The following is a 13,012-nucleotide window of genomic DNA, read 5'->3' on the forward strand; positions in this document are numbered from 1 at the left end:
TAGGTCAGAATTGTTCAAGAACCCTATCCCTCGAAATGGTTTTCTAATCAGGGTACATTGGTAAAATATGAACACTGCTAATATCGGGGTGTACCGCTAGCATTAGACAGAAGAATTTCAAATTTTACTAAAGTGGCAAGTAAATTTCAGCCTTTTATAAAATTTGTTAGCGAATTATACTGTGTGGTAAATTTAGAAGTCAAGCTCTACTTATAAACAGATTTCGTAGTGACTACGTCGTTTAGCCGAGTGAAACCAACGTCAGTTACCTTTTTACTATATATATCATTCAGTTTCCAAGTATATTTTTTGTACAGCATAATATAAATTTTTGTGTAATATCCGCAACAAATTTAATGACACCTCGCAGCGCAATTAAAATTTCATCTCTCCTCTTTTGAAATTGCATCACTGAAACTGGCGGGCTCTCCCTTTGGAAAAATTCTCTTTCATATTTTAGCGGCTGCTTTATGTGGACTGCTATTTTTAGGATTGGGGTTTGTTTTAAGACGCCATCTTTTTACCGTTGCAATCAAGAAAATGATTCGAAGAGAGTAGAGTATGTATAAAAATTTTGTAGGTATTACACTTTTTTATTCTATAATCTTATAATTTCGCTAATATAGTCATCCTACCTAAAACTATTTCTCATGTGCCTGTGTGTGTATGAGATGTCCGGTCTTTTTATTCATTAATAGAAAAAATCTAATTAATATGAATGAAAATAATTGTATTATTATTATTACGATTGTTCGTGTTCATAAGTAAACTAACAAAAAATCCTAGGATTGCACCCCACGCGGAGTTTCGAGAGTTTCTATGTAGAATTTCATTTTCATTGCACCATGGCATTCTATAAAATAAAAAAAACTCTATACTCCGGACATCTCTTGTCTGGATGAGCAGTTGGTTCCGAAAGAGTGTGACGTCTCTCGATGAGAGCGGAACATAGATGTCGCTAGGTCTGCTGCATAAGTAGCGTAGTAGAAATAAGCAACCTGAGTTATGTATGCATAGGAAAAAATCGTGTCTAGATTCTTGTCCAGCGGTGGTGTAGGGGTTATAGCACGCAGCACGGATTGCTGAGGACCTGGGTTCCATTCCCAGCGCTGGTCTCTTTTTCTGGTTTTTCTATGCATCCATGTCTCAGTTTGTATTTTCGATATGGTTTCACGGGATACCCGTAAAAGTACAAATTTGGAGTTGAAATAAAAAATACAAAAAGACCAAAAAACCAATCTATACTCCGGCTTGAGTCCTGAAGAGGAACATATTATGCTACAGACTTGTTGTGAAAGGCCTGTGCCTAAAACAGGAATAAGTAGTTTACCTTTTTGTTAGATGCATTTACTTAATCAAAAGTACTTTAGTAATTTTTTTAGGATATAAATTAGGGACACAAATACTATTTTACTTAGAATAATTAGTCAGAATGTTCAACGGAATCTAGGTAATTTAATAACGATCATTTTCTTTAAGAGTACTCACCAAATGTACTATTTTATTTACCAATCTTCCAAAAGGTAAGTCACATGGGTGACCTACTTCAGCCAAACAAAGAACGAAAGTGTTAGGTGACGTTTCGCCTCAAGCTTTGCCTGGAATGTTTGTTCCCTGCCCTCAGCAAACATGCCGCATCCACTCTGCAGTGTTTACACTTTCTTAATACTGCAAGCACCTAGCTGAAATAAATAAATAAATATCACGGGACAATTCACACCAATTGACCTAGTGCCAAAGTAAGCTTAGCAAAGCTTGTGTTATGGGTACTAGTACTAAGCAACGCACTTAAAAGAAACACACTTGAAAACACTTAAGGTTTCCAAAAACGCAGCTTCAAGACAGTAACCCTATTGTAGCATGGTTGAACTCGCCAAGCGTGTTGGTAGCCGTGCTATATGTTGGATAGGTAGGGACTGTTTTATCTACGCAAGTCTAGGTCAAAAATTTAAGAAAGGCCGTATAGAATCATTCACTTTCCAAATTAGAAAAAATCGGCCAAGTGCGAGACAAACTCGCGCACCGAGGGCTCCATACAAATTTGAAAGTATATATGAGTATTCAGTGTTAGCAGACCCCTGCTCTAAACAAATTGTACGCGGTGGGGAGTCATTTTAGACAGGTAAGGATAAAAAAGTGTGTAATCTGAGAAACTGGCATCTGTCGGGTTAAAAGGTATACGCACAAAACAGTACCTCTGGTAAACAAAGACTCGTGAATAGCTGTTTTAAAAATAATGAAGGCTTTGTTTCAAGATGCATCAGAATTTCCCTTCAGCTTTTGTTAAAGTACAAACCCAGTAGTTAGGTAGCTTAGCACAAAACATAGATAATTAACTGTCAGGTAGCTCTGAAAGAACTTAGTTAAGTAGCGGATTGTTATTCAAGCTTGAAACTTTTGAACTCATTTGATATATATAAATACTTGTTGCAGTTATTACTAGTAGTGTAGCTTCACTTTAAAGGTATCCAACGGGAATCTGTGCAATGTTTGTCCATCTGTCGAAGGACATTATTTTTTTAAACCACAATATAGGATATTTGAAATTGTCGCTACAGCAACGAAAATAGAAATCTTTAATTCAAAATTTATAGGACGTCCCCACCGTAGCCTGGAGTGAACTTTTTTGTTAGGCAACCCTTATTTTGATAGAACTCTGAATTTGTGCACACGAGCTTAGTCATACATGACATCACTGACATCATCGTGTAAAAAAATTAAGCAACCCGGTGGTAATCGTGTGTTACGACGCCACGCCAATGGTTCAACACCAAAGTCGTGTATATTTCTCGATCTTAACAAAAGCAAAGAATAAGAATAGAGTAGAAGTAGATACTAAGACGAAGAAGTGTTTTTTTTTGGAGCCGCTATACAGGACCCTTTGTACGTGTCCGACTAGTACTTAGCCGATTTTTTCAGCACTTTTCTAGTACTTTAAAAAAAAAGACTATGTTAATCTAACCTGAATTTAATGAACAAAAGTAATCAAGCACGAACTTTTCAGTAGACAAGAAATAAATAAAAAAGCCAAATCCCACTAATACCAGTCTCCGGCTGGACTAATTTGCCACCGTTTACGCAACAATTACTTAAGAGTATCTTCTAGTGTCATTACTTTTTACGACGGTATTTTAGGGCGGCTTTCTCGAGCCCACTGGTCACCCAGGCGCTACGAACCGAGCCTTGATGACGTCTATGTGCGTCTATCAACAGCGGATTGATAACGCGAACTACTTTATATCTATATGCACAGGTAGGTATCGGTAATATGCTAGGTAACGTTTAATCATTTAATGATTAAATCGTATGCCGTAAAATGTATAGTGTTTGATAGTCTCGGTTTTTTTTTTCAATTTAAATAGCACAGGCGTTTTCTTAAATTTTTTTGTTACTGTCTTCTCCACTCGTTAAATAGTAAGTATAAATCCATTTACGTGTATAGGTTATTGTTAATATTTCCATAATTTGATCTGAATTCGGAGCATCAACAAGATAAACAATCTACTTCCTCATTGCTTTAATAATAATGGTTTGTGAACCTCCGTTACACACTACGTTAACGTTCAAAGGAAGTCTTTTTATCGTAATCGTATTAGTTTACCTACCCAGTTCATCCCGGATAATCCTCAGTAGATTAAAAATAAATCAATTATGCTCACGAAGTCGGGGACGATCTTATTTCTTACAAACCACTTCGTTCAACCATCTTTTTTAACCGACTTCAAAAAAGGAGGTTATCAATTCGGTTGTATTTTTTTTATGTTTGTTACCTCAGAACTCCGTCATTTATGAAGCGATTTGAACTTTTTTGCGTTCGTCTAGCTAGGAATGTCTTCAATTAGGTCCCATAAGCACCAAATCAGGATCTGATAATCTTAAGGAAATCGAGAGAACTCTTCAAAATGTTGTAGGGACACCTATAGTAAATTGAATATAGTAGTAAATCGTGCATTTGCTCTTGAAAATCATCATTTGGTGAAGTGGAACTGATGATGAAGACCACAGTTGACCATCGGAGTTACTACTCAATAACAAGTATTTCACGGGTTGAATTTTAATTACTTTGACACAGTTCCTAAGCAATTTATGCTCCTCGTAATGCATATGGTAAAACGGGTGGTGAAGCACCAGGACTCAATCAATAATGAACGTCTCTGCATCGGAAAAAGCAATCTTTCGTAAAAGGTGATGAGCAGTTGATATTAAACTATTGTATCTTAGATTTATTATTTACAGTCAAAAGCGTGGAAAAAAAATTATAACAAAGAATTTAACCGACTACAAAAAACCATGAATATATTTTCTACCAGTCTGAAGTCAGTCGGTGCCTCAACACGAGCCAGCAGGAGTGATTGAAACCCAATATAAAGTTCGTAGGTGAGGTAAATGACTATAGGTCCACTCCTGCTGGCTCGTGCTGAGACACCGACCGACTTCAGACTGGTAGAAAATTATTTTCATGGTTTTTTGTAGTCGGTTCAATTTTTACTCGACTGCGAAGAAGAAGGGTTATGTGTTTGGCGCGTATGTATGTATGTATGTCTATTCCTATGTCCTCTCGTAACTACTTAATGGCTGAACCGATTTTGATAAATGATACGTCATTGGATTCGTCTTGATGACGCGAGTGACACTGGGTACATGAAATTCTTGAAAAATTAAAATTGGCGGATTTTTGGCGCCAAATTGTAGGTAAGTATTCAAAAAATGTTTTTTATTCAAACTTATCGAGTGGGGTATCAAATGAATGCTTATAATAAGCCCATTCTAAATATATATATAGTTTATAATCGTTTTTATATACCATTTTCAAAGAAAAGTGGGAAATAAAATAATAAATTTAAAAAAACAAAAAACTCGACTGCCTTAAAAATACTAAAAAAAGAAAACAAGTCTAGTGGGCTAGAACTTTGTTAAGTAGCTAACCTAAAGTTCAACAGTCGGGACCCATTTAAATAGTGACGCTCAAAAATTTAAGTTAGCTACTTAACAAAGTTCTAGCCCAATAGACTTGTTTTCTTCTTTTTAGTATTTTTTAAGGCAGTGGGGTTTTTCATTTTTTTAATTTATTTGTTATTTTTTTTTTTCAATATTCCGCTACGCTTTGATAGATTTAAACATAATTGTGTTGGTTGCAGCATTACTTTAGTTCTTCGTCCTATTCAGGTCCCAGGTGCAATATCTAGCAAAGCAATCCACGTGGATCGATTCATAGCAATGTATATTACGTTCCGCGTGCAGTATAACCCATAGTCAAGGCGGAATGTGGAAGTGAAATAACTGCATATAGCAAGCAAATTCTACTCATAACAAATAGGGATACAATTTCTAAGTGATTTCTTTTTTAGTTATAACACCACTCCACTCCACTCCACTTGTACACGTCTATACTAGGAAGGGAGTCAGGTAAAGAAAAAAGTCAGATAAAGTCGTGAAAGGCCTTAAGGCGAGACAACGTATCGGGAACTATTTTAAAATGTGTCCTACCTAATTTTCGTGCGTTAACTATTAATGTGATGTCTGAAGCTGTCGAGAGTCGAGGCGCCGGTCGACACAATTCCGATATGAGGGCGACGGCAACGGCCCGCATCAGCATAATACTGTGATAATGCTCTCCTTGAGTGGGACGAGAGCACGCGCCTGCTGGATTATGGGCAGAACTTCCACGCCCAAATAAGCTCTTTATGCCTGCCCTATCTTTTGTCGGAACCTATTACTTCCAAATTTTTATGTGCACCTAAATCAAATGCCCTGTATTGTTAAGTTAGCGACTTTGTTATTTCCTTATGACGAATTTACAATTTTAGCTCGCTGCCCTTACATTATGTTTTACCTATTAAAAAAAAATTACAAGCTTTCACGGAATGAGAATATAAGCGAAACAAGCTATAAATAAGTGTAACGATTTCACGGAACATTTAATTTCTAATTCATTTTAAGCTTGTCACTCAACTGTATTTTTGCAAAGAGCGGTTCGCTTTGTGCCCAACGGTGGCGTCAGTGATAACAACAAATCAATAACCCAAAAGCAGTGTTGACGCGTCCGCTGAACAGTATTGGAGGAGCCAGTCGGAAATGTCAGATTCAAGTGTTTCCTGGTTTCAGCGAAATTTTGAACTCGCTCATTTGTTTAATTAGAAACTGCTTTGAAATTAAATTACTAAGCTGTCCCAAGTTATGAGCAAAACAATCAGCGGTGTGTTGGCGCTTCGTAATATTCATTGCTTTGGAAATCACTGTGTATGTAAAGTATTAGGTACAACGTACCTTAAATGACTTTTGCTTTATAATGATTTATGATGATTAGTAACTTAAGATCAACTGTTCTACATTAACTTGAAACGTGTTTTTTGTAGTAGGTAGGCTTGCACAGCGAACAAGTCGTCTTTAGTAAAAAATAATACAACTGCTTCCAACATTTTATTGCCACATTTGGCTGAAGTTTGCTTGAAACTTCTCATCTTATTTTGACTCCAATGCCAACAACCAACCTTTGTACACTGCCAACTTACTTCCGTTGCTTTTCAATTAACTGTTATAGGTATGTTGTCATCATGAACTTTTTCGTTGCGGCTTGCTTTATTTGAATTTAATTTCAGCTTAATTTTATGAATTATTATGTACATATAACCACCTAAATTGCGTTATGTGTTAACTCTTACATACGTCTACTTATTTGTACAGACATAGAGCGAACCGGCAGACATAATAAGAAATTTAAAGCAAACATGACTAAAATAACACGTTTGAGTCCGCAGAAAGCTATTCTGTTGTTGCTCACAACGAACTTTTATTAAGACAACTTTAACCAACACCCAGAGATAACCGTACGAAAATAACAAAAGTCGCTGTAGACGCCTAGGTACCGTAGGTTCCACAATACGTTAAATTTGTGCGAGAACACGAATCTGCCGCGCCTCGTAAAACCACGGTATCGCAGCATCTTAAGTTTGCCGACGCCATCCACAATTCAGGTGGGAATTAATTAAGGCGACAGTTGCGCCCTCACAGGAAAGCTGGATGTCACAGCTCAGCCCCATCCATGTCGCGGATAAATTTATCCAGCGAAGCTTGAGCTTTGAATTTACTGACGCAAATGACAATGAATATCTACACAGTCTGCCTTGAGCGCCGGTGTCGGAAAACTACTTGAATTCTAGGCTGACCTTTGTACCTATATGTAAACCGTCAACCTTAACATTTATAAATATATTAAAAATGTTAGTCACTGTTTGTTTTAAATTTGCAATAGTTTTCATACAATCGTTTTTTAACACAAGTATGAATTAAATATAAGAATCAATTCCTGTAAGTATGCCGGCAGCGACACGGCTGATGTCGCGAGCGGGAGCGGGACGCAACAGGCCTGAGCTTGGGATTACCGCCCTCAGGGGCTTCGCCCTGCAAATTGAATGAACGCAAACATTTTTTACTACACGTAACACTAAAATAAATGCTCCATTCCTTACGAGACGAAGGATGTCACTTGTAAGTTAGAGACGGGTGCCGAAAAGGTGTTGTGTAGGCGCGTTCAATTTCCTTGATTGAATATATTTTAACATTGACGTATCAACGGCTTTGGATTCGTCACAAAATTTTGTAGGTATGAATACATTGTTTATCATCATCCATCATCCTAGCCTATATACGTCCCACTGCTGGGCACAGGCCTCCTCTCAGAACAAGAGGGCTTGGGCCATAGTTCCCACGCGGGCCCAGTGCGGATTGGGAACTTCACACGCACCATTGAATTGCTTCGCAGGTTTGTGCAGGTTTCCTCACGGTGTTTTCCTTCACCGCAAAGCTCGTGGTAAATTTCAAATGTAATTCCGCACATGAATTTCGAAAAACTCAGAGGTGCGAGCCGGGGTTTGAACCCACGACCCTCTGTTTGAGAGGCGATAGGTCAAACCACTAGGCCACCACGGCTTCTCAAACCACTAGGCCACCACGGCTTCACATTGTTTATACTATAAATAAATCTAGATACATATATTTTCGTCAATACATAAATTTAAATCAGTTTAACTGGAGCATGATCAAACACAACACCAGAACAAAGCTCGCAATCGCCTTGTCAAACAAATTTTGCCGCGACGTTTTTAGTACCAATACAATGAGGTAACTTTTATCAAGCTGTCGACTGACTTGTACAAAAACAACATAATCTATATTTTGTTGGCAAATAAAATGTTGGTTGCGAACATGTTTATGACACGCCGCTCGACGCTCACGGAAGCTCCTTAAAGAAATAACACAATTTCTGCTACTTTCATCACGAACGCGTTCGAATGTTTTCTTACATGCATGACTAACATGTTTATTCAGGCTGTCATACGAAATAACATCCCTAATACCAATAGGACTTGGTTAGATGGTGGCTTGGCTTGGTTGATTCGCCTTAAAGGCGAATAATGTTTGAACAATCTCGGTACACATATAACTCGGTTTGTGAGCAGTTGACCAAATAGATTAGGTACATGACGAAGCTGTTTAATTTTTTATTTACCGACACCACACAACGTAATAATTTTAAAAGAGAATAAAAGTATGCTTTATTCGTATTATTTTTCTCTTTTTTTGGCAATCAATTATTTTCTAAACCTTTGTGCGCTCGTGTGTCATAGCCGGTTTTCTCCAAAATTACTTATGTATACAATTTTTTTATGCTCGATCTCGTAGGACCTAATCTATGAAAGTACCTACTATAAGTGTGAATTGTGTAAAACTCTACAGACTGACATACTTACCTCAAAAGGCAGTCACTATAGTTCGCAAGTGATTGTTTAAAAAAATTAAAACTGATGTTATTATATATATTTTATAAAACTCATGTTTTAATCTTTTCTTACATGATGAATTGGTCTTAATTAAGCTCACTAAAGTTTTCTGATTGCTTTTTGTTTGCTTAGCCATAAGTAGTTAAACAATGTAAATTACAAAGTGCTCTCTGGTGACTGCCGAGTAGCACACGCTGCAAAACGTAGCGATAAATAAAATCCAAACTTCTGTTTGTAACAAACACGTGTTTCGCTTACTCGTAACTTAGTTATCAAATATTTGTACTAATTTCTGCGTCTCTGGCCAGAAATAAGTTTATTTTTATAATATTTGCACATTCGTCGACTATGTATAGTATAGTCGACCAAAAAATTGGTTTACCACCCTAAGGTTTAATGTTATTTGTAGCGCTTAAAACGTCAGAGCTTATTTTCACTCAAAGGTCAAATGACAATCAGCCTTATTGTTTTATTTCTGAAGTTGGAACTGTCATTAAAATTGGTAAAGCACTTTCTTGGTCGACCATACCTACATTACCTAATACTCTTTTATTCATTTCATATTCTGATCGTATTTCATAGTCTTCATAATCCCACTAATTATAAATGCGAAAGTTTGTAAGTCTGTTTGTTCGTTACTTCATCACGTCTAAACCATTGAACCAATTTAGATAGTTTGAGTTAGGATAGTTGAGTTCCGGGGAAGGACACAGGATAGTTTTTATGCCGGAAAATTGCATAGTGCGGGATAGTGATAAACGTATTCTACGCGAACAGAGTCGCGGGTAACAGCTAGTCTGAGATATATATAGGAAACCGCAGTCTCCTAAAACTGTAAAACGCATGCTTAATAAATCGCCATTATAGTCGTATTTAACTTCCGTCAATATAATACACACTGTGCTTTTTTTTTGAGAACACATTTTATTTCATTAACCAAAAGATTTGATTGAGTTTGACCGATTTATCACTTGGTCCCCAACATATACATATGCATATTAATACAGCTCATCCCAGCTTACCGTCATTATCGGACATAGAACAAACAGTATTGAAACATGGCTTCAGCTTTGACGATTTCTTAGATTAAGCAAAAGCTTTGATTGGGTCATATAAGTGCTTCGTCATTTTCCGGAAACACTGCTAGCCGGCGGAAATTCATCGGAGACTCGCAATTTGTTGCTCGGCCAGAAAATTGACAGGAAACTGGCGAGTTCGAATCACGAACACTACGTCGGCACCAACACAATGGCCTGACTTCATAAACGGTTAACTATTTTATATTCGGATATTAAAGCAATTTTGCGATCTTGAAAACTGCATGATATAGCATCAACTGAACTATTGGTTCTTCATAAAGCTGAAAAGGCAAACAGTTACCTTATTTTCATCATCCATGTGGCTGTCTGTGTACATGAACACTCACAGCCAATTAGCTCCGACTTTACATTACTGATTAAGTTGAAATTGTGTAGACTTTATGTATTTCTCTGATCTGACCCAAGCGAGATCGTAGAACCTCGTGTAATGTAAATAAAATATTTTTTAATATGAGGATTGAGGTCACTATTGGAGGATAATTATACAATGTAAAAAATGTAAACCGTGCGACAGATTAAAATTTATTGATTTTGAAGTTATTTAAGAAAATAGGCAATAATTTACAATTTCACCTTATTTCCAAAACCTTTCCTTTCCTTGTTACTAGAAGATTTAATTTATAATAAACCTGTTAGGAAATAAACTATTAGGCCAAAGCAATTATCCCTTCTTCGTATACAAATAGTATTCCTCAATAGCATGCATTTAATAATTATCAAGCCTCAACCACTACTTGCCAAGGCGAGTCGGGACTCGGGATACAGTTCTCAAGTCAAACAATATAATAGTATATTAACCTACCAATTGTTCCAGTCGCGGTGTATTTGTTTAATGAATATTAAATTTCCTAATTACGGGAATAACGTTTGGTGGGTATTATGACAGGAGAAGGCATATATCTGAAAGGGGCATTAATCAGTGTCCGGTGACAAAAGCGGCGTACAATGGATTTGGTCCCGGACGCGTCGCCGTACAAATATTGATGGGGCAGGGCGCTGCGACCTGCCGCCACTGTGTTATGCAAATTATGTTAGGCTTACGTATAACTTTGATTGTATGCTAAACCTTATCTACGATACAGGGATTTAAGTTAACTTAAATGTTAAGGTAAATGTCTTCCAATCGATAGGACAAAAGCTGTCCGGTTGTCTGTATTTTACTACTTTGATTCAATTTTTTTACTACTTAGCTTTTGTCCGAGTCCGAACTACTTAAATAGTACCAAAATCAGCAAATAAATTACAATAAGGTACTGCGGGATAAGCACTCCTATTGGCAGATTACGGGTTCTCATAAATTTCGTAACATCCCATATCTTAACATTATGTCCCTATTAATAAATGGCGCATAAACTCAAGAAGGCCATAAAAAGAAGAAGAAAAAGAAAGGCATTCCCCACAAAAAATAAAACGCTCACTAAGGAGCTAATATTTCGTAGGGCCGAAATCAAACGCAATTTGCTTCACAGGATGTATACTCCAGGGAGCTGCTACGACTTTTCTACTTCATAAGCGTTGCCGAATTGGTATAAAGCTGTCATAAGGGGTGTGTAAGCCGTAAAAAAACCCTTCCGGGCCGTCGGCGACCGGTGGATTTACAAGTGCCCTCGGAAATTATATTCACTTCGGGAAAATTAGAACTAAACGGCATGGCTCCCTTTGTTCGACGTCTGCCTAAAACGCATTATGCCTTGTTTCATCAGGTCCAGGTTACCAAATGATGCTTTCTGAATGTAAATGCTCATCTTAATGCTAAAAATGCCAAAATCGCCATAAGGTGTACCTATAAAATTTGAGGTTTGCCCTCGATTACTCTAGGATCCCATCATCAGATCTTGACTTGGTGACAATGGGACCACCTCAGAATAAAAAAAGAATTTTGAACATCGGCCTACAATTGACTGAGTAATAGTAAAAAAAATACAAACATTGGAACATAGAACCTCCTCCTTTTTTGAAGTCGGTTAAAAAAATAGCTACATCCATAAATCGTATCCATAAGGAAAATCTTCCTCTTATTAGTTATTAGTTCTGTGCTACTATTGAAATCCTTTAATCTTACTTCAACTTTGCCTCTCGAAAACGAACTAGAGATGTGACTCTACACCAATCTTTTCCAACTTATCTGCCCTAGTTCGGATTGAGACCAATGTGGAAGAAGTTAGCGGGTAGTTTTGAGATGAAAAGTATTTGAGCCGTGTGGTCATCACTTAGCCGAGATATCGACCGTTGTGCCTCATTCACGCGGAGGCACACGCTGACACAGTATATCCTACTAATATTACAAATGCGAAAGTTTGTGTCTTTTTTTTGTTAGTTTGTTTGTTACCTTTTCATGTCTAAACTGCTGAACCGATTTAGATGAAATTTGGTATACAGATAGTTTGAGTCTCGGGGAAGGACATAGGATAATTTGTATCCTGGAAAGTTGCATAGTTCTCGCGGGATAGCAATAAACGAATTCTACACGGACGGAGTCACGGGCAACAGCTATAGTTACTCAATAAATAATTACTCGTTTTTTTATTCATAAGTACTTGTATATATAGCCTTTCTCTAACGGTTAATATAAGTAGCTAAAAAAAGCAATATATATTTTATTAGTAACGAAATACTTAGTGACTAACGTATAATATATACAATAATTGTACATATTTACGGCTTCCTACTTTAATACGAAACGATACGAAAGCCTAAAATGCTGAATGGTCGGACCGCAAAAGTTGCAGCACCATCACATTTATTTTTTTCTTTTATTTCCTAAAACGTAGGACTAAGCATATATTTATTCAAATTTATTTACATACTTTACCACTCTGCGACGTCGTGCTCCTTCAACTTTTCTTTACGTGTCTTTTTTCTGGTTCCGTAGGTTTTTAGAAACCCTTATAATCTCCTTGATCCGTCCGTCTGTTATGCGCGGGCTCCTCAGCAAATGTAATTTTATAGTCAAGTGGCTTATAAAACTTTGTCTTATTTAAATATTAATAAATAACAAAATAAAGAATTCCCCCAATAAACTATCTAAACATTCACATGTTTGTATTGACATACTTGTACACTAGTCTAGTTTGTAATACAATGATAGATAAGTAAAATGTTTTAAATCCTTGAATGTATCAAATATGGCAG

At 36.9% G+C, this 13,012-nt stretch overlaps 1 protein-coding gene across 5 annotated transcripts in view; it reads left to right on the top strand.

Moving 5' to 3' along the window:
- Nucleotides 1-13,012, top strand: part of alpha-Catr (alpha-catenin related) — an 88,271-nt gene that overhangs the window by 17,349 nt on the left and 57,910 nt on the right. The window lies entirely within an intron of this gene.

Source organism: Choristoneura fumiferana, chromosome 18 (genome assembly GCF_025370935.1).
Source record: "Choristoneura fumiferana chromosome 18, NRCan_CFum_1, whole genome shotgun sequence".
NCBI lineage: Eukaryota > Metazoa > Arthropoda > Insecta > Lepidoptera > Tortricidae > Choristoneura > Choristoneura fumiferana.